General features: G+C 40.3%; 1 protein-coding gene across 36 annotated transcripts in view; it reads right to left on the bottom strand.

Annotated features, from left to right (window-relative positions):
• Positions 1–22,524, bottom strand: part of LOC148338887 (receptor-type tyrosine-protein phosphatase delta-like) — a 269,563-nt gene that overhangs the window by 149,318 nt on the left and 97,721 nt on the right. For all 36 annotated transcript variants that reach the window (XM_088293384.1, XM_088293387.1, XM_088293394.1 and 33 more), the window contains 4 exons: positions 20,810–20,880; positions 20,200–20,308; positions 15,514–15,557; positions 471–518 (listed from right to left, as the gene is read on the bottom strand). The gene's annotated coding sequence lies outside the window, so the exon portion shown is untranslated. The remainder of the gene's footprint in view (positions 1–470; positions 519–15,513; positions 15,558–20,199; positions 20,309–20,809; positions 20,881–22,524) is intronic.

The following is a 22,524-nucleotide window of genomic DNA, read 5'->3' as shown; positions in this document are numbered from 1 at the left end:
ATTCAAGTATCAATATTATAAAATATATCAAATATAAAAAGCCATTAGAATGAAATATACTTTGTATTTGATGATTTTACGTTAATTCCAAGATATTAATCATGAAAATACCTGTTACAAGCTTCACCCAAAAAAATAAATAAATAGTAGTTAAAAAATTTGATAAATTGGAATTAATTACAGAATTTTTATAATTTTATAATATATATATATATATATACATATATATATATGATTCATCGGAATTAATTACGTAATTTTTATAATTTTATAATATATATGTAATTTAATTTATAATAATAATTTATATACACACACACCCACCACCCCCACACACATAAAATTCCTATGCCCTTCGATTTCGGGCTTCTACTCGACCTCTTCTGTCTTAACTAAGCTGCACTGAAAGACCATTTTGCTGTAAAGATAACGCCATGAAATAGTGTGCATAAAAAAAAAAAAAAGCCTACCTTGAGGTGTTCGCTGTGAAAGTCAATGAACATTCTCTCTGCTGAGACCTGCGACAGAGGATAGGGAAAGGGTGTCACTCATGATTAGAACACAGAGCAATTACAGAGCAGCCTTCTCTTCTCTGACAGTGATTGATCAATGAGGAACTCCCGTAATAAAGACAAGGTGCTCTGGGGCTCCCAGGAGCAAATTGGCAAAGGTAAGAAGTGGGAATACGGTGTGGCCTAGTTTGCCGAGGCAAACCCGGAGGTGCTTTCAAGTATTTCCGGATGGTCACGGTCCGTAACGGTTCGGAGACGGTGGGACAAGCAACTTGGGCACTCGCGGCTAAAACGCAAGACCAGACATTGAATTCAGATTTGGTTCTTCATAAAACCGCCCCCCCCCCGTTACTTACAAGGACTTGCCACTCTCTGCGGTGCTTTTGACTAAAAATCGAGTGAACTGAAGTGCCACTTCAACTTGAGCCTCATTGTGAAAACACCAGCCGGCAAAGACACCGAGGCCGTTTCACACGTCACTTGTACTGTTTGACCTTCCGAAAGAAGGGACACATTTCTTTGCCAAGGATGCCGGCATTTAAAATCAACTCAAGAGTGTGAATGTCCCTCAAGGTCAAATCTACACCATTGTTCCACATCTGGCTCGTCATTCGTCTTTAACGCATTCACTGCCATTGACGGGTATAGACGTCAAAAAGTAAATTCATTTTATTATTATTTACATTCATTGCTCGCATATTTGGTTTTTTTCCCCGCATGTTCTCTAATTTATTTTACACCAGTATAGCAGTTCATTTGTCCTGAGACTTGCTTTTCATAATCATAAGAGTGGTTTATAATTGTGTTCATTTTGTGTTTTATCGTTCCACTTGTAGAAATTGTTGAGCACGGTTCTACAGAGTGTAGGTTCTTTCCGTCGTTTTGAATCAGACGTCTTCAATCCCGTTCCTCAAAATAAATGATTCATACAATAATAAAAAATAAAAAAAAAAGAACAATACTCTTGAGAACAGTGGTCCTCAATCCTGTTCCTCAAGGGCTGGTGTCCTGACCCTTTTCCATTTCTCCGTGCTGCAACACACTTAATTGAAATGATCAGGATCGTTTTTTGGATTCAGCAGATCGTGCTGATGATCATTTGAATCAGGTGTGTTGCAGCGGGGAGAGTTGGAAAACAGAGAGGTCAACGGCCCTCGAGGAACAGGATTGAGGACCACTGTTCTAAGTATTTTTTTTTCATTATTGTATGAATTATTTATTTCTGTGAATTTTCCAATTTTTTTAACTTCTTTCTTTTTAAAGTTGTTTCTGAGAGTTGTGTGTGGTTTTTTTTCTTTCTTTTACTACATTTCCCTAGAATTGCCAGCTAGTGGCCGCTCTACATATTCCGTACGTTTTGCGTCATGTTAAGCTGAATAGTAGTCAAGTTGGTCGACATATTCAATTGGATGGTTGCAACATTAAATTGCTCGCAGAAAGTCGCACATTTTGACATTTTATTTGTTCAGTCCTTTTACGATCCGGGGTCTTTGTCGTCTCCCGGGAGATCCGTCGGCGTTGATCCTGTGCATTCCGAAGACAATAATAGCGCTTATTTAGCCTTCACGTCTGCCGATGACCTTTTTTTTTTTTCCCCCTCACCCCTCCCCACCCTATTGCCGCCTCAACATCATCTCTCTACAATAGCGAGTGGCAGTGGCCGGGGTGAACTTCAATGATTTGATGTTACTGTAACTGCGAGACGGGTCCTTGGGAGCGTCAACAGTTGAAAAGAGCGAGCGTTTGGCTGGCGGCCTTGCTTGCTTCAGCACTTTGAGGCGCTTTTTCTTTCCCCCGGAATTAGCCCACGGGAGGGAGGCTTGAAGTGGGGCTTCTGAGGGAATTGCACAGCCATTCATCACATTAATGAGTCACGTCACTTTATTTACACACACAAAAAAAATAAAGGGGGCTATTTTTTTTTTCCCCCCCTTGGAAGTTATTCACAATCACGATGCTGCGTTGTGATAATGTTGGCTGGAGTTAATTGAAAAAGGCAATACAGGAACTAATCTACAGAGGTGCAGGTAGCCAGCTGTGTCTGGCTGATTGCAACGGCGCGCTGGTTGGCTCCGGGTGCATTGTGACACAGAAGGAGCACATTTGGTTGGATTTTTGGGATGGAGCGACCCGGCGAGGCGGGTTCCAATCATTAGCACATGGGCGAGCTTTAAAGGCCAGAGGCGACTTGTTTGTTACACCTGCGCTCTTTCGCAACCAGCTGTGCCTGATGTGGGTTGGGAGCCTTAGCCGCTGAGACCCTCCCATCCTCGCCGCCGCCACCAATAAAAAAAAATTTGGGGGATGAGATTTCCAGGGCCAACCAAAAATGAGTACTGTAATTTCCGGACTATAAGCCACATCCAAATATAAGCCGCAGTTGCTCCTTTCAAAATGAATAAATAAATAAATAAATGACCAAATAAGTGAATAAATAAATAAATAAATAAATAAAGCCACACCAGACTACAAGCCGCAGTTTTCGATTTTGAAAAAAAAAAATTGTTGTTTACTGCATATATAGAACAATTTTAAAACATAAAAGTACATAAAGGTACGGAAATAGATTGTTAAAACAGTGCCTTTTAACACGGCAACAACTTTGCTCATTAAGTCATTTACTACCAGCCGAGTTAAAAAAAAAAAAAAAAAGACGTCTTAAGCCGTCAATGGTATTAAATGAGTTAAAACAGAACAGACCCAAGAGAAAAAAAAAAATCAAGATTTATTTAACGTATTTTCTGAAATGTAGAGCGCCCCTACTGGTGAAAGAAAAATCCACAGATAAGCCACACCCTTGTATTTGCTGTACGGTTCAAAATCGAGGAAAAAAATAGCGGCTTATTGTCCGAAAAATACGGAAATAATGTTTGTTTTTTTTAATTTAGTTGAATTCATTATTTCTGTATTTATTTATTTTCAAAAGCACAAACTCTTTCATGTATCACCCCGCTTGTCTTTTCGCACAATTCACTCAAACACCTTCAATCATGCCGACTTGAATCAGGAAGCGACGAGTTTTTATACCAAAAACTGCTCAAGGTTTTCGCCATTTTTACGGCGATGAATGCTCACAACCGAACGTTACAACAGCAAGAGGCGGGCGCTATTACTGTATATATCGCGCCGCTGTCAGCGTCAGCACAGGAGTATGCGGTCGAGATGAAGGGGAGCGTGACGCCACCGATGCTTTTCATCGAAAGGATTTGCGCATTAAAGCAGACAAAATGGTCAAATATCGAACGGGGTTTGATGTTCTTCTCAATTACAGTTAAAGCGCTGAGATGACTCGCTTGCCAGATCTTCAAGAAGGACTTCAAGGATGAGCTCGCTCAGGTAATGCGAGTTTTTTTTTTTTTTTTTTCGTGCAATGCGGACTTTTTAATTTGATGATAGACAATTATATTCATACATCAACATATTGTGTGACTAAAGTGTGACAGATTTAAAAAAGGCCTTTTGTTGCGGTGAAAGTAAAACTTGTCAAAGTGGAGACTAGATGTGGAGGGCCACGGGACGAGGTTGGTGTTGGGACTCCAAATGATGTTTCGATTTTGCAGCAGTGTTATGCTCGGTTCACGCCGAATACGTTTCGAGCGTTTCTGAGGCCGCGAAAATGATTGTTGAAGTCTGAGGACATCGAGAGATGTACAACACGGCTAGCTACAGGCACGAGAAAAAAAACAAAAAAACCAAGATCATATATTCTACTTTTTTTAAATTTTTTTTTTTAAACTTTACCAAGACGGCCATGTTGTTTCCATTAGCGTTAAACTTTTTTCTTCGTTTTTTTTTACCGTAAGCGCTCTCGTCGTCACAAAGCGAGTGGGTGCACAAAAAATAATTCCAAGATAAAAATATTGTTACATTTTTATGTTGATTAAAACTAAAACCGGCATGCAGAATCCAAAATTGCAGTCATTTTTTTATTTATTTATTTATTTTTTTTAAGCAAAATAATTTTTTTTCTCCACAGCTTTGCAGATAAGAAAAATTCCACTGATTAGCTATAGTCGGACTTGCATCTTATTACGATTGTACCCGCCAACATCTACGGGGCAAAATTGTTTGCGCCGTCACAATTGAGACAATGCGGTGAGAGGTGCGTGCAGCTCCCAATCGGTCAGTACGATCAATATCTGCAAACAAAACGCGATCATACGAGGAATTAAGAGGATTCGTGCTGCCTCTTTCCTGACCTCGTAAAAAATGGGCGTACCGCTGTAAAAATGATTTCATTTTATGTTGTTCTTACTGTTTTATTGACATCCATACACATTTACTTCATATTTCTTACGAAAATGGGGATGCTATCGATCAGATGCGCGCCCAAGTCCGGTCCTCGAGATCCCCGATCAGATTAGATGCATCCTCACTGCAACACACACCTGATTCAGATCATCAGGATCGTTATCAAGGCTTTTGCAAACGTTGCTAATGAGCTGATCATCTGAATCGGGAATAGGGAGATTCCGAAGACAATTTGGATGGGGGGCTCCTGAGGACCGGACTCTGGCACCTGCCATATATTGGATTCAGTACCCCAAAATTATTTTTAAAAAAGCTGTCAGGTTCGACTTAAAACAAAAAAATGTGTTCCCAAGTGTAATTGTGATGGAAGAACAGGTGTGAGCAAACTGCGGCCCGGGGGCCACATGCGGCCCGTTAAACGTTTTAATCCGGCCCGCCAAACTTGAAAAAAATTTAATGAATAAACCTTGTGAATATTTTATTTTCTAAACACTTTTGTTCATTTTCATTGAAAATTAAATTTTTCACCAAAACACTCCATGCATCTGCACCTGGTCCGGCCCACCAATCAACAAAGTTTGCCCACCCCTGTGCAAGAACACCACCAGCACAAGTGACGATTCCAAATCCGCGATCTGATTTAAGGCACGATAGACTGATGAATCACAGAATAGGATGAGTCACTATTTATTTACCCCGTCTAATTGGAAATGTCCGTCACGGGGCAGCAAAGCGCATCCTCTCCCGAGCCATTATCCCCGCCGCCTTGATCCCTCGCAGGTATTTCACAGTGAGTGATGTAGCGAGTGTCAATGGAGAGCTTTGCACTGGATTTTTTTTTTTTTTCTTCTTTTTATATCCGAAATGCTGGCGAGCCAGAAAGCTGCAGAGGGCGGCAGGTTAATTATTGTTTTGTCCGTTGTTTGCGCCGCCACTTGCCGAAAAGTCATCTGCTTTCAGGCCGATGTTTGACACGGCCCTCGGCGACTTTATGATTATGCCGTCAGCCGCTTTGGCTTCAAAGCGTCGCGATTAGCAGAGCTCGCTTAACGGAAGCCCTCAGTTTTAACTCCTAATGGCCCCACAGGGCGCTGCGATTAGCTTCTACCTCGTCTTGACGCTCTCGTTTCGCAAGCCGTCGGGAAAAATTGGCGTTTTTTTGGGGGGGAAAGAGGTCTTGTCTCATGCAAATGAGCCACCGCTCATCCCGCCTCTCTCTCTGGTGGCGAAGAAGACTCGGAAAGGTCCGCAAACGTCGATGACGACCGCCCTGCAATGTGTCACGCTTTTGACGCCTTCACGGTTTTCGTGTTTTCATTTGCAGAGAGAGCGAGTGAGAATGAGAGAGCGTTTCACGCGTTGCTCAAGGTCCTTTTGGATACTCCCCATCCCACATCTCCCTGCACAATTAATTTTATCTTTGGGGTATTATCAAGAGGGAGCCCGGCAAAGCAGCATGACAGAAAAAGGCTCCAGAACCCGGAGGCTCAGGGTGGGGGGGGGGGATTAATCGGTTTGACAAGATCTCTCACAAATGATTTTTGCCTTGGCTTTCCTTCCGTTAGATGTTTGCCACTCGCCCGCGTGTCTGAGGGGGGCGAGGGAGAAATTTAACTCTTTGAGGGCCGTTGACATCAAATATTATCAACGGGAACCTTAACGAGGAGCGCCAGCGGTGGAAATGGTCTTGGCCAGCTCTGATTTGGTCATTAAGCTGGGAAAGTTAAAAAATAAATAAATAAATTAATTAATTAATTCATGCAAGAAAATGGCAAATCTTTTAGATGAGATCAACGCATATCATGGAACGCAAAAGCTTATGAACTTTGCAGATCTTCGGAATTTTAATTGCGCCCAAGCTGCTTGTGACCGATTAAAATGTTTTTCATGTTAAATCAACCACCGAGAGTGTCACAAAAGACGTAATGCACATGCATACGTGCACGCACACGCTACTAAGTACTACTACTACTACTGATTAAATATAGAATGTAAACTTTGTCCAATGTAAAATTAAATAGCATGGAAATTAAGTTTGTAAAGTTTTGTCAAATGTAAAATTGTCGCAAGAGTGAATATTTGTAACGGTTATTGTCAAATTATTTTGCCATCAAAAACTTTTCATTGTTGCTGTTGATGTTTTGGAGAAGAAAGACTGTTCAAATATTTACGGCATCACTAAGGCATAAATTATTAGAGCATCAAAGTCTGTTGTGCATAAAATATATCTTTTCACAAAAACAACCTGCGTTATACGGGTGATTCCCCCAATTTGGAATAAGTTAGAAATATTTATTTTTGTGATTAAAAGAACAAAATCAAATATTTCATTTAGTTGTTTGTGTTTACCAAACACACAAAATTGGGTGAGCCCTTGAAAGATCAGTCAGAATACTCTAAATTGACTGTAAGTTACCGTATTTTCTGGACTATAAGGCACACCTCATATAAGCTGCAGCAAGTATTTTTGGAAAAAATACAAAATAACAAAAATATAGGCTATAAGCCGCAGTTTTCTATGTTGAAAAAAATGTGTTGTTTACTGCATGTACAGAACAATTTGGTGAATGCTCATAAAGGTACATAGATTGTTAAAACTGTGACTTTTAACACGGCAACAACTTTGTGAATTAAAGCAGGACAGACCCGAGAGAAAAAAAAAAAAAGAAAAAAATCGAAATTTATTTAGCACATTTTCTGAACTATAGAGCGCCCCTAGTGGTGAAAGAAAAATAAATCCACAGAAAAGCCGCACTGTTGTATAAGCAGCATGGTTCAAAATCAAGGAAAAAAGTAGCAGCTTATAGTCCGGAAAATACGGTAATTTTTCTCTTTTTTAAAACGGCTGACATTGAAAGCGTTAAGAGTGCCAGAGTGTTCATCAAAATATTTGACTGACCCAATCTTGCTGCGCTTTTCCTGCTTAGCGAGCATTGCCTTAATGATAGCCAACCACACGGTCAGAATAATAAATAGCCGCATTATTTCCTGCTAAATCTAAAAAAAAACAAAAAAAAAACCTTTCGCCTCATTCCGCCGACTTGCACCGCTATTGACACCCAGCAGACGTTTGACGCATTTTCCGGCACGTGGAGAATTCATCAAAGTAATGATTGAATCATTTTCTCAAGCGCAATTCATTAAACATGCCAATGAACTCATCTTGAGCAGCTGTCTTTGCCTCACTGCTTAATCACTGGCGAGAATTAGCGCGCGGCGGATGCTGAGCACGTGCGATAATCTCCGCAAAGTGCATTGTTTACAAACACTAATTAATAGCACGATCGGTGACGGCAGTGCACTCGTGGGACGGGCGGGGAGAGTCGAGTCGCTTCCGCCGCACTCGCCACGGCTTGTTAACAACCAAGACGGAGTGCTGACATTAAAGCGCCCGTGGTTTCTGTGCTTTACGGCGGCGCCGGCAGCTTGACAAGAAAGAAATGCGGAAGAAAATTAACTAATTCAATCTGAGACTAAACTCTTTCAATATGAAAATTAACTCGGTTGAGTTTTGAAGTCGGAACAGAGACTTTGACAGTTGACAGGACCGAGGCACATTTCACACGTTGGCCTTCGGCGAAGTAAACCGCAGAATACCATCATTTATGACACCACGGCTGGACAAACAATGGACAAATCTGCCCGGCAACACAAGATAGCTGAATTCTGATTGGATAAAAACTAACCAAAAAAAAAATCAACACTAGGATATAACATGACATCAATGTGAAGAATATGAGAATGATTTCTTTGTTATGTTAGGCCAGCAGAGAAGGCCTTGCAGGCCTTGACAGCCCGCCACGGGTCTAAATTCATATAGCGCTTGTATCCGGTGCCAAAAGCGCTTTACAAAAGCTCATCTAAAGATTCGGTGGTGAATTCCAGCTGATCAAGTGGGAAAGAAATGCCACCATGGTGAATTGAGTCGCTGGCGTTCAGTTCGAGCCGTGTAGTGAGTCGTCGCAAATTTTAATGAGTAGACTATCTGCACGGAAATTAACATACATTTTCGGTTGTGTTTTATAGTTTGAGGCGTCACCCAAAAAAGTTTCTATTTACCAACCCAAATTTTCTCCGCTTTTTGGTCAGAAACCAAATTGCTAGGAAAAAAAAAAAATCTTTTTTTGTATCTTTTACCTTTCAATCAATCAATCAAACAAACAATCTCTGAACCGTGTTTCACCTAACCTCTCGAGTGTATTTACGTCTTTTGGGGAGGAAATTACCGCATGCTCCACACTTGCGCTTGTGGTCTGAATGTTTGGAGGTCTTCAGCCAAGGTGAACGTGCCCATGTGGCTTTTCCACAATGGGCTAATTCAAGCCGTCACATGCTTGGCGTTCGTGGTCATTGAAGCCCGACATAGGAGGCATCTATTTTGGATGTCATCTGTCACCAGGCAACAGAGCGCGAGATAGCATTAATATAACAGTAATTACATATCTGCATAAGTGGTTCCTCAATCATTAGATTGAGGGGGAAAAAAAAAAGAGTCTGCATTTAAAAAAGGGGAATATTAGCATATTCATAATGGCTTTAATATCGTGCACAGTATTTTATATTACGGGGCAATGAAGCAACTTTTTCCCTCTGGTCTGAACAAAATACAATCCTTAGATAGAGACATACGAGTTTAATTGGTTCCGCCAAAAGGTTGTATCTCAAATCATTCTTTTGCATTGGAATGAAAGAAAAGGCCATTAATCCGTTCTGGCGCTAAAAAAAAAATCACAACAAATTGTATTTGAATGAGGCAAGTAGCACCCCAGAAATGGTTACGTCGGATAAATTCAGTAAATGAAAAGAATTCAACTATTTGTTCACAATATATCAATTGAAAACGGCTCCTTTTGGTCTTTCCCCCCCATGGCCACCAGGGGGCAGGATAAGACAGCTTGACGGCTTAACTCCCATTAAGGCAGGGGTGGGCAAACTTTTTGATTGGTGGGCCACATTGGGATAAAAAATTTGACAGAAGGGCCGGACCAGGAGCAGATGGGTTTTGGTCACCTCACCTCATCGGAGAAAAAAAACCCAAAAACATTTCATTTTAAATAAAAATGAACAAAAGCATTAAAACTAAATATCTGTCTTTGACACGCCAGAGTATTTAGAAAATCAAAAATAATCAAGGTTTATTCATTTCATTTTATTTCAAGTTTAGCGGGCCGGATTAAAACGTTTAACGGGCCGCGTACGGCCCCCGGGCCGTGGTTTGCCCACACCTGCATGAAGGTGTTATGAATTCAACGTAAGCACCAATCAGCGCTTGCCTCGTTGCAGAAGCCAAAGATATGGCAGCGGGATGTTTCCTGCCTCAAATCTCAAATCTTGTCGGAGCTCGTCAGTGCGGCACTAATATTACTAATATCCGTTGTTCTACATTGTCTGCGTATACGCTATCGTATGACGTGGTTGGCATAAGGTTTTTTTTTTTCGCCTTTCCAATATAATTGGCAGCAAATTGAGCCCATTCACACAAGTGATACCCGAATCCATTTGAGTCGCTTTTAATGAGATTTTTAAAGGTCCACTGCAGGTGTTAAAAGCGGTTCATGCACCTTTCAGCTCACGTATTACAATAACACTTGCTTCCCGTAAAAAAAAATGGCTTCCACCTCTGATCGTTCTTCTGATCCGCCATTCGGAGGAGCTCGATGTATTTTGAGAAGAGAAAAGGTTAATATCCGGCAGGCAGAACAATTCGATGCTATTGCAGCGGCACGTTCATTTTTTTTTTCTTTTCCCCGTTTCTTTTAGTCCTCGCGATCATTTCTGTGCACACCTGCACACGGTCATGGTGCTGTCTCGCTCGCTCCCCTCCCCTCAGCGTACAAGCGGCGGCAGAGTCATCCATCCAGACCCGCAGACCATGAAATTAGGTTAAGACGTAAGGCTGTGAATGACACAGGTGCGGATACAAATGAGAACATCCGAATGAAAAAGCACAGCTCCGAGACAGCTGATTCGTCGGTCGTTCCGGGCCTCTCGGAATCACATTTCACAGCTTCTCGTCATTTTATTAAGCCCACTTCTTCCTGTTGTTTATTAGGAGTCAGGCCAAAGCATTAGAATGGGAGAGTTTTTAGCTCAAAATCCAATTGGGGATGCAAAAGTCCCTGACGCTTTTCTGTGCTCCTGCGTTTCATTTTAGAATCAAATCACAATCTGCGAAATAAACTGCACGATTACATTTTAGTGACATAATTATCCTTGATTCCGTTTTGAGTGTGAAGAGGAACAAGCTAACGCAGGTGAGTGCTGCAAATTTTCAGGCTACTGTATGCAACCGGGGGAGTGCCACAAGGCTCCATGTTAGGTCCCCTGTCGACCTGCATATTAATGTGCGTGTAATCTGGTAAAAAGAGACTTACACTGAAAAATCAGACTTATATACCGTATTTTCCGGACGATAAGCTGCTAATTTTTTTCCTAGATTTTGAATCAGGTGGCTAATACAACGGTGCGGCTTTTCTGTGGATTTTTCTTTCACCACTAGGGGCGCTCTATAGTTCAGAAAATAGGATAAATAAATCTTGATTTTTTTTTTTTCTTTTGGGTCGGTTCTGTTTTAATGAGCAAAGTTGTTGCCGTGTTAAAAGGCACTGTTTGAAGAATCTTTTTTTTTTTCAACATAGAAAACTGGGGCTTATATATATATATATATTTTTTTTTTTTTTTCCAAAAAGAGTTGCTGCGGCTTATATACAGGTGCACCTTATAGTCCAGAAATATACAGAATTTATTTATTGTGATTTTTTTTTTTTTTTAATTGAATGTAATCCGCATCAATTATTTAGCTTTTTTTTTAACATTTTGATTTTGGTGATGATATATTGAACTAGTTTTACAGAATTACTATCAATTTATATAACATGTAAATCCCTGATGAAGATTTCCAAAAAGTAAATCCAATTTCCACTTCTGCCTTTTTTCATTGCAGGCGTCAGTTGAGCCTCATCAAAGCACTTTCATTTGTTTAGCTGCATTGTGTCATTGAATTGGAAACCGCTCGATTTTTTTTTTTTTTTTTGCATGCCCCCCCGCACTCAGAGGTTGTTGTTCTTGACCCGTTTGTTATTTGTGAGTGCAAGCTCTTATTGTGTGAGCAGACCGCAGCAGGTGATGCAACAGCAGTCGTCGTTTTGCCTGCCTATCTTGTCAGCTCTGTTTGTTCCAGACGCTCAAGCTCACCGCACTTCACCCGCATTTAACAGCTGTTATTATGTGTCTGCCAAAATGCAATCGACTTTTTTTTTTTCCTTTCTTTCTTTTCGCAAGTGTTCGTATTTTTCCTCCACTTGACGTCCAGACACTCTTTGGCCACTTACTCCGACTGTAATGCGCAAAAAGGGAGAAGAAATGCGTGGTTGCCGCCTCGCTGGCTGTCTTTTACCGTTGTTTACTGCGCAAAACGCCCGCCGCGGTGCTTTGTACTGGCTCGGGGAAATGGACACTTTTGAAGTTTCACAGCGGGAATGCTTGCGGTGTGATCATTCACACTTTGACATGTGACAAGAATCTGCAGTCCGCTTGCACTTGAGCGTTTTCGACTAAGATTGAGTCCATTGTGCTCGAAATGAAAAATTCAAAGAGGTACTTGGTAGGTTGAAACGTTTATTATAGATTTTGTTGGATCTTTTGCTTCTAATGGGGACATTTCAAACTGGTAGAAAATCGCCAACAAGCCCATTTTGCTAAGATGTGGCTCTGGATCGTCTACATCGGACGATTTCACCTTAATTTTCCTATTATTAGTTATTGACCACAAAACTATTTTTGTCGATCTATCTACACCAGGGGTGTAAAACTCATTTTAGCTCACGGGCCATATGAAGGAAAATGTATTACTGAGCGGGCCGGACCAGTAAAAAAGTCACGTCAAGTGCAACTAACATCGGCCATTTGGTGAATTATGAGGCGGCTTTTCGTTCGGTTGGGCCATATTTATTTTTATACTTTACCAAATCTTTTCTCGGGCTGGATTAAACCCGTTTGCGGGCCTGATTTGGCCCGCGGGCCGTATGTAAGACACCCCTGACATATACCAGTGATGTATAGACAAATGCAGAACAATTAAAGGCTCGTCCACTCACGGAATTGTGAACTAAATTGGCTTAGATTTCACAACTGAATAAAGTTGTTAGTAAACTGAGGCAATCGTTTTTTTTCATTTTGGGATTTTCGGAGATTTTAATAATGTTAACTACTGTAAATGTGCCTTGGCTCGGAAACATGGGTCAAGGATATTTTTGTGGTTTTTAAGTGCGACCAATAAAAGCTTGCACAATACGGATTTAACCAAGTGTTGTCATTTATACCTTTGGCATTTCAGAATTTAAAAAAATTGGTATTGAATCTCAGCTTTCATTCATAAACATCACAAAATATATTACAAAATTTATATATATATATATATTTTTTTTTACTTATTATTATATTATTACACATCATACATATTATTGTTATATTATAACTGATTATGAAAACCGGATGCGCTACAGAAAAGAAAATGAGAGAAGATTCACAATTAGCACAAGAAATGTCTTAAAAAAAAAATCCATTGACGGCAGTGAAAATTCATGAATAAACCGCATGAAATTAAAAGCCGCCTCGTTCAAAGTTCGGGAAAATAAGTAGTGGCTTAAAACCTGAAAATGATGCCGCATGTTCTCGGCTTTATTTGTTGTATAACAATCCTTTAAGAAATCCGTCCGGTTTTCTATTGTGCTTCTTGAATAGAATATACGCCAAGTGTCCCCCAACCCGTGTCCATATGAGCTTCATTTTAGCCGCAGCAGGCGCTTGAAAAGACCCAATATTGTCCATTTCATTGGCTGAACAGTTTCATATCCGGTGGGAGTCGGGAATCACACTGCTCGTCTTTTGACTTTATGCAAAGCGTACGCCTATTTTGCTTCGGCGAGCGCTCACGGGCGGCAACCGTAGCAAATATCAAATGTGTCCACGCACACACCGGCACACCCCCCTCCACACATGGAAAAAAAAACACCTCGCCTGCAGTGCACTCAGCGAAAAGGAGCATTGATCTGCCAAAGTGAGCAGGCATTTCACACGCGGCATCTTTGTCCGCGAATGGGAATTGCTCACATCGTTCATTTGTTCTCATTTATCCAAACAACGGAGGTAAGAAACATTTTTTTTTTTTAAAAGTCACGTCTCCCTCCCTCAGCCAAGGACAAACATAAAAACTCAGTGTCCGTTATTGAGTCTAAAAATCACAAAGTGGCGAATTCCCAACAGTTTTGGCCTTGCCAGCATGCCATGTGTCCGCAAGATGGAACGCTGTGTGGCCAACAGATGCTCTGAGTGTATGCGGCATGCGCGGCCAACAAGGAGCGTCGGAACATTATCGTATAATAGAGGAGGGATTCTCAACATGTGGTCGAATCGACGGCCAAGTCCAGTTCAATTTCACAGTTATACATTTTTAAATAATACTTGAAAAAAGTGATTTTTAATTTCAATTATCATGTTATCCTCCTTCAAATGTCTCCAGATGCTCCAAAATAATGCTGCTTGTCTCTTAACTGGAACATTTAAGAGGGAGCATACAGTAACTCGTCCTTGCCGCCCTTGAACTGCTTCAAAATTGTTGGTTAAATTGGTTTGAGAGAGGAAGTAATTCTTTTTTTTTTTTTTTTTTTTTTGGGAGGGGGTGGGGTTTAAATGACTTGACCAATTTGTGTAACTGTACATTCACTGCAGGGACAGGAAATTAATAGCAATATAATTGTTAATTAATTCATCGTAATTTGGCTCCTCTGGATCTTTGAAACGTTATAATGAAAAAAAAAAAATTTATTAATTTGCAGAACAGCGTGGTGCTTTTACAAGTTCAGAAAGTGGTGAAAATGCTCTAAATGCACCTTGTCGATATAGCAAGCGTGTGACGTTTATGATTCCGCCACCAGTGAGGCTTAATGTCACCCCAGTTGAAATTTCACGTGAAACTAAACACTCAATAAACACACATTGTATATTTCAATCCAAAACATTGCGAGTGCTAATGCTAACGTCAATGGAGGATCCAGTTCAAATGCTAACAGGAAATTAGCATTAGCTTCGGGAGTTATATTGCATCAAATAACGACTATTCACGCACAAATTCTGGGAAAAACACGTCCACACAGGCAACATAACACTCAAAGGACAATCTTGACAATCTCCGGAAAACCGACCAGTTGACTAAAAAAAAAAAAAATAAATAAATAAAAATTAAAAAATTTTAAAAAAGATCTTTAACGTCATTAGCCGTCAATGGCATTAAATGAGTAAATATATCTTATTGCAATTTTTTTTTCTATGTAATCCAAGATCCGAGCCATCCCTCAAAACGTTCGCCGGCATCACGCGTCAAGTGTCCTCCAATGCGTTTCTCCCGCTCGATCTCGCCACTCATAGACCGTCCCGCCTATTTTGCCAACGCCGCTGCTCCATGACAGTCTCATCACACTCTATCAATCAGGCTCGCCAGGCCCCTGCGCTGTCCCAGTCGGGTCCCATCACTGCCAGTCAGACTCCCGCTCCCTTCGCAGTCACTTTGCCAGATGTAGTCTAAATCACCCCTCCCCCTCCCCCCCACACTCCCACTCGACTTGTAGTCCAGACTCGACTCGCTTGCTTTGATATCACTTGACATTTTTCACTTGGCCCCTTCGCGTGGAACCCTTAAAAAAAAAAAAGGAGGTGATGCGCGGCATGAAATTGAAGCGAAAGGCGTCCTTACCTGCCGCAGGCCTCATGTCGTGGCGGACGTCTCAGGAAAGAGAACTGCGTAAACAAGAGAGACAGAGCGTGGAGATGAATGGCTTCATCAGCGCGAGGAGGTACCTGTGCAAAGCGCCGACACGCGCTTGATCGCTTTCCGCTTTCGTACAGAAAGGAGGCAGCAAAGTATACAATGGCAAAATTCTCCGTCCGGCAATTAGACTTTTATTGACTCGCTCGGGGTGATTACATTTTTTTTTTTTTCATTCCTCGGGCCATTTTTTCTAGACTCATCTTGTAATAAGTGATTAGCAGAGAGTCGCAGAAAAAACGGACAAATTCGCTGTGGCTGCAAAACAATTGATTGAATAGAAAAGTAGAAACATGTTCTTTTCATTTCTAATCCACACTGAGTGAGCTTTAATTTGGCTCGGCAATTGTTTAAAATGTTGTTGTTGTTTTTTTTTCTAAACGGCAGTCAAATGAGACGATTACCAACGTGGTGATTTTAGTATTCCCGGGCCAAAGTGTTAATTCCGAGTCAATTTTCTGTGTGAATGTCATCCGCAGATGGAAAGTCGCGTAGAAAAAAAGAAACGCAAGCACGCTGAATATTAAGTTTCTGGCTCACGTAACTCAACCTGATTTTTAAGGGTCGGTCAACTCAGCCGATCAGTACAAGCGGCGCATGCGGCAGACCAAGACCCAACTCAAATATTTCAACGACTTCACCAAGCACGGAATGGGCGCTGCTTTTCAGAAGCTGGTTCTGATCCGTGCTAAAACTGCAGCTGGTTTAGCTTGGTCCAAGTGGGGGATCTTCACCCAGCCTAGACTCCAAGTCATGGGCAGAGAAATTTAGCACGAGCGGGATTATTGTCGAAATTTGCTGCATTGCATTAATGATTATTAAATAATCAATTAATCTGTTGATTATGTTGATGGCTGACTGATTAATCAGATGAAAAAAAAAATTCAATTTCCGTATTTAAAAAAAAGAATACGTAAATTCAAATCGATCGTGTAAATTATGATTCGGTTACTGGTTTGGTCCACAGCATGTCACAAAAATAGGCAAAAATATTGGTAATTGTTTTCCAAAATAAAATCAATTTATAGGATATTTTGATTCAGCACAAAGATAATCAGCGTCATTTCAAGGAGGACTACAGAAGTCGGATATTTACTGTCGAGAAGCTGACATTTTTTGGGGACAATTTCAAATTGGAAATGGTTTCTAAATAATCGATTTTCAAAAAAATTATCGATTACCTTGATAATCGATTAATCGATATGTCATTTACCACTAATACTTCCTTGACACCAATTCCTATTGAGACAATGCTTCGGTGGCATCTTATGGCAGCTTTCACAAACAGCGCGAAAAAATATATCTATTGTTGGTGAGTTTTTCAACAAATAGCTCGAGGTTGGTTCAAAAAAGCAAAAACGCGAAATAGCGAAGCGTAAATACGCGGGGGATTACTGTATTGTACCGATGGCCCTCAGTCTGCAGCAGCCATATTTCATTACATAGCAATGAAGCTTAGGAGGCAATCAAGCATATTTAGCTGTCCTCGCATACACACATGCACGCACACGCACACACACGCCCCCCCCACACACACACACACACACACCGCCATCCCCTCCCAAAGCAATTATTACTCCCTATTTTTTTACTGTGCCTCGCCATGAGGAAAATGAAGCACGGTACTTATCAGTTCAATGCATACACAAGTGACTGGGACGGGGAGGGGTGGGTGGGGGGGGTGAGGAGGAGGCATGCGCGGCGAGCTCACCGACGCCATTCGGGCGCGCGAGGACCGTCGAGCGCCGGCCGCCATTAGCCGCGCGCCGTCAGCACATTTAGGGGCAGCCGGCGGAGCGGCGGCGGCGGCGGGAGATACAGAGATAACCGTAAACATGTCACCAAAAATGCATTGTTATTTGCATTCATAGCGGTAGGAGGCAAATTGATGCGGGGTCAGACAGGGAAGGTGAGGGTTTATGACCTGTGGATAGCGCCGCTGTCGGCAGCGCTGATCTATCGGGCCGGCCAGCCTTGTCGGGCTTTACGCCTGATTATATTATCACGGCTGACAATCAATGCGAGAGAATGATCGTGCCCATGCGCGAAGGGGAAAGCCGACAGAGGAGGCCCCAACTCCACCAAGCGGTACGGTCGCAGTGCGGTACATCCGCAAGCGACTTTACTTTTCCCGATCTCCAGTCATTGGCACATATCACTTTTTTCTATAAAGGCGCACAGTAACGCTTTCTTACGATTATTATGATTATTAATAATAATAAACTGGGCTTGGCGCCTCCTGCTGATGGCTGCCATTTCTTATCGCGCCGCCTCAAGAAAGCACTTTTGGAGGCGGCGGAAAAGGAAGGCGCTGGTGTTCAAATGACTTAAGCTGCCTACGAAGGTCTGTGCGGATAGGTCGGAAAAGGAAAAAGGTCATCTTTCTAAATGCGCCATTTGCAACATTCGCCTCACTGGTACACAGCCTCTGTCTGCTTGATGAACATACAGGCTTGGTCTTGTGTTTTTGGAGGCGCTGCCACATTGAGAGGGAGACGGGAAAGCGGGGGGGCAAAAGCACAGCGGGGAAGGAAGATGGAGGGGGGGGGGGGGACGCGAGGGTCTAAGAAAAGACGAGTGCCGAGCCACGAGACACTTGTGCTTCCACTCGCCTGCTCGCAACTGATCGTAGTGTAGCAGACATGGGCCACGGCACAGACAGATGGCATGGAGGTGCGCGTGTGCGCGTGCGTGTGATCGCATGCGTGTATGATGTGGAAAACACTGCAGATGCGTCAACTGCGCATTCAAATAGATTGTGTACTTTATCAGCGCGTCAAAGAAAAGTACATTTTTTGGTTGCTAAGGTAAAGATGGGTGATTCTCAATTGCTAGACTGCCATCTAGTGGAAGGGTTGGGAAATGGCTCCACAAAAAAACAACAACAACAAAATAAAACACCTTTGCAGTGATAGATCTTTCTGAGAGCTGTTTCTAATGTTTTGGTAATCTCACAAAGAAATTCAGAGATCTGAAGTGCAGGTAAGTCTCTTTAAAGTTGCGGACTGAATATATGTTGTCTGGAAATGCTTAACGTTTAAATGGTGATTGTGGGTTTTATTACATTATTAATATTTAGTAGAATTTATTGCAAAAAAAAAAGTCAGCAAAATGTGTTTGTTTTTTTTCTCTTTTTTTTGGTTCATATTGCATGTTTGAATATGTTTAATTAATGGGATTAAAATGTTTCTATTTTTTTAAAAAATCTGTATTTTCCTGTGTTAATTAAAAATAATATTAATAATATTAACAATAATTATATTTTTAATCCAGAATAGATTAATACAATGCATTTTTAAATTTTTTAACAAAATGTATTATTAAATGTTCACAACAGTTTTAATTGTATTTTATAAAAACAACAAAAACAAATGTTTTATTTTAATTTACTTTGGCAAATGTTAATTCATCTATTGAACATGAAACATAACTTTCAACTTAATTGGATTAAAAATATTTGATGATTTAATCTTTCAAGTGAAATATATCTATTAAAATATCTTTCTTTGAATCATTTACTTTTTAAATTTTTTTAGACAATAATGCTTGCAATAAAATTAAATGCAATTACGTTTCAATGTAAATGTCGTGTGTGTTTATGGACAATGTACTTTCAAACTGTGCCAAACGGTTTCATTTAAGGGAAGGTTTCACGAGCCAACGGCGCCATCTGGTGGCTAAAATGAGTTAAAGTCCAGAGGCTGGACGTGGATTGGGCAAGAGACTCGTGTCGTCACTTGCAAAGCAAGCTGCAGTACTTCCTGTCATGTGACCAGCTTCGTCGTGGACGACACTCTCACCTCTCTGCTCTCAATGTTAGTTCCCATTCGGATGAGCTTTTATTAGCTCCATTGTACACTGCAAAAATCACAAGCTTCTTGCGAGTGTTGATGCCGCGCTCTGTTGATTTACATGATTATTATATGCAAATGAGATAACAAGATTAGGCAGAGCCCAATATGGCGGGTCCCAGTGTGAGGGATGTTCGTTTCGATAATGGATTAAAAACTCATTTAAAAAAAATCATATGTTGAAATTCGAACCAATACGCAGCATTTTCTTAATAGGGTCATAGTTATTTTTTTGAAGTCAGATTATGAAACGTGATATTTCAATGTTGGCACAGGCATTAAAACAATGAAAAATAAAATAATAATAATAATATCCAAATACGAGCACTATATTAAATGAGAATATTTGATTTAATATTTGTTAATGTTTGCATATTTTAATACAAATATTTTGAATTATTTTTAACTATTTTATATATATATTTTTTTTATTTCAAATTTTGTAATATTTTTTGTATTTCTTTTAAACGCTATGCACAGCTTTCAATGACTCCTTTTTATAAAACTGAACAAGCAAAAGGCATAAATGTCATCTTGTGTTTAATATTCATACTTTACACGTTTAAGTAGATGTTTAAATTGATATCCTTGTCAACCAGAATTATTCATCTTTTTTAAAAAAAGCAAGGAAGATCATAGCAGTGACATGTGCGAGCTTCGGCAAGGTTGTACGCTTGTCGCTCCACTGCACAGAGTGCTGAGAGTTGTTTCAAAATATTTGACTCAAGAGCTGACATGTACTTAATATATTGGTCTTACTTACCGTAAAGCGAGGCTGGGGTCACGCAGGTGCCCACATGCTGTCCCGATGACACGGATGGACCTCAACGACCCACAGGTGGAACCAACACGGCCCAGGGGAGGGGTTGGACCTGATTGGACAAGACACAGCAAAAGTAGAGTCACTGGCTCGAAAAATGTCATTAAAAATAAAATCTAAATTTAATACATTAAAAAAAAAAAACAGGCTGTCAACTCATTTGGATGTAAATGTACAAAGTAAAGTAAAATAAAATACGTCAATTAATGAATTTTAATAAAAAAAAATCATCAGAATACAATTTTAAAATAGCACATATATATAATAAATTCTCCAAATATGATCAAATATGTATAAAAATAAAGAAATTATTCAATAAGAATAAACAAACAATTCAACTAAGAATTATTTCCCCAAATAAAAGAACAAAATAAATGGTAGGTTGGTTGTTTCAAATTACAAATGCAGGAAGTGCTCATTTCCACTAGAGGGCACTGCAGTATCGTTTGTGTATTGCAGGTGTTTACAATTCATTTAAAGAACCAGAAAATAATGTCTGCATATGAAATAAAAACATGCACTCAACTTTAAAGAAAATAAAAATAATTTCTACCTATTCGGAATAAGAGTTGCTATTGCTGCCTCGGACCAGGATGAAGAATAACAAAACTCCTCTGAATTTCCCTGCAGAGACACAAACAGAACAATTGAAAGTTGAATAGTTTTACTTTGTATTTGCCATTCATGTCCGAAATGATAAAAGAAAAAAAATGATTTGGTGATTTTTTTTTTTTTATGTATTTTTTTTTTTAAACCACCCTGGCGACAATTTGTCATCAACCGCCATCCTAGATGCTTTCTTCCCCTGCCAAACGTTCCGAACACATGCGGCAGGTGCGGCGCCGTTTGCTTTCTTTGTGCGAGCGAGCGGCTCCTACATCACAGCCCACTTTTCAGTTTGACACCATTGTGTCGAAAAAGTCCGCGCTCAGCTCATCAGGCTCGAACAAGGCAACTCCAAATGAACACAAGGAGGGCAGCGGCGGTTCTGTTCCGGATCGTTCCCGCCTGGCATCACTAGAATATTCATTACGTGCAACATGAATTGTGCAAATTGCACAAAAAGCATGGGGTCGGGTGAGTGGTGGTTATATTTTGAATCTCAAGAAGCCATGTCTAACAAAAAAAAAAAAAAAAAAAAAACACATTCAGTCGGCCATTTTGATTTGAAGCAGCCATTTTGAGGTGATTTTCCAAGGGGCCACACAAAGATGATCTGAGCTCCAAATTTGAAACATGTTTTATGGAAAAACAGGCCAAACTGATAACTGATCCCCTCCACCCTCATTTTTCTTTTCATTACAACTCCTAACTGTAAAATCATTTTAGCCAACGAAAAGCCAGATGAAAAATATTTCCACAAGAGGCACACCATCAGTAAACACAAATGGAGATACACTTGTGCCATTTATACGAGTTTAATTTGTTCAGTGACCATGCTCATAACTCCAAAAAAATCTCTTGAAAATATATATACAATCATCAATTGCAACATTAAAAATTGGAACATTTTAATAAGGGAAAAAGCACCCCATAATACTTGGCTTATTTTGAAAAAAAGAATCAATAATTATCAACACTGACTGATATGAAATACAAAAAAATATTTACATTGAGTAGTTTATTTGAGTTTTTCATAGTTGCGTGGACTTAAAGTCTTCAGTTTTATACCGTTGCTGTCATGTGTAAAAACATGCATGTACAATTTTGCCATATTTTTGTTACATTTTCACATTAACAATATCGCCGTAATTGCCAAAACTCCATTAGTATGAAGTTTCTTTTTTTTAAATTGGAAAAAAAATAAGTTTTTTACACGGGACAGTGAAAATATTGTGAAATAAAATTACAGAAATTCCATTTTTTCCCAAAAGTTTAAAAAAAAAAAGAAAAAATCTCTCTCTCTCTTTCTCTCTCTCTCTCGCTTGCTCAACCAATATAAAATACTTATAAAAAAAAGAAAAATCCCTCTCTCTCTCTCTCAATATAAAATACTTATATCGCAATAGAGTTTTCAGCCATATGGCCCGCGCCTAAGTTTAAGACAGGTTGACAAACATACTGTTGAGCTGGAGGCATTCGTTGACTTGCTGCCGAGGCCAAATGCATTGGAGGGGGGAGTGTCCAGCCAAGAATTGTAGTAAGATTCATAATAACCTCTCAACTTTTGTCTGAGCTCGTTAGTACGGCACTGGTATTAGTCATCCTCCTGAATTTGAGCCACAAGTACGAAACAGACGCATGACATTTAGTTTTTGTCATTGCCTG

Source organism: Idiotropiscis lumnitzeri, chromosome 4 (genome assembly GCF_059441095.1).
Source record: "Idiotropiscis lumnitzeri isolate Australia: NSW breed Sydney's pygmy pipehorse chromosome 4, RoL_Ilum_1.0, whole genome shotgun sequence".
NCBI classification, from domain to species: domain Eukaryota; kingdom Metazoa; phylum Chordata; class Actinopteri; order Syngnathiformes; family Syngnathidae; genus Idiotropiscis; species Idiotropiscis lumnitzeri.
Note: the sequence above shows the minus strand (reverse complement) of the source record. Positions and strands in the feature narration are given on the sequence as shown.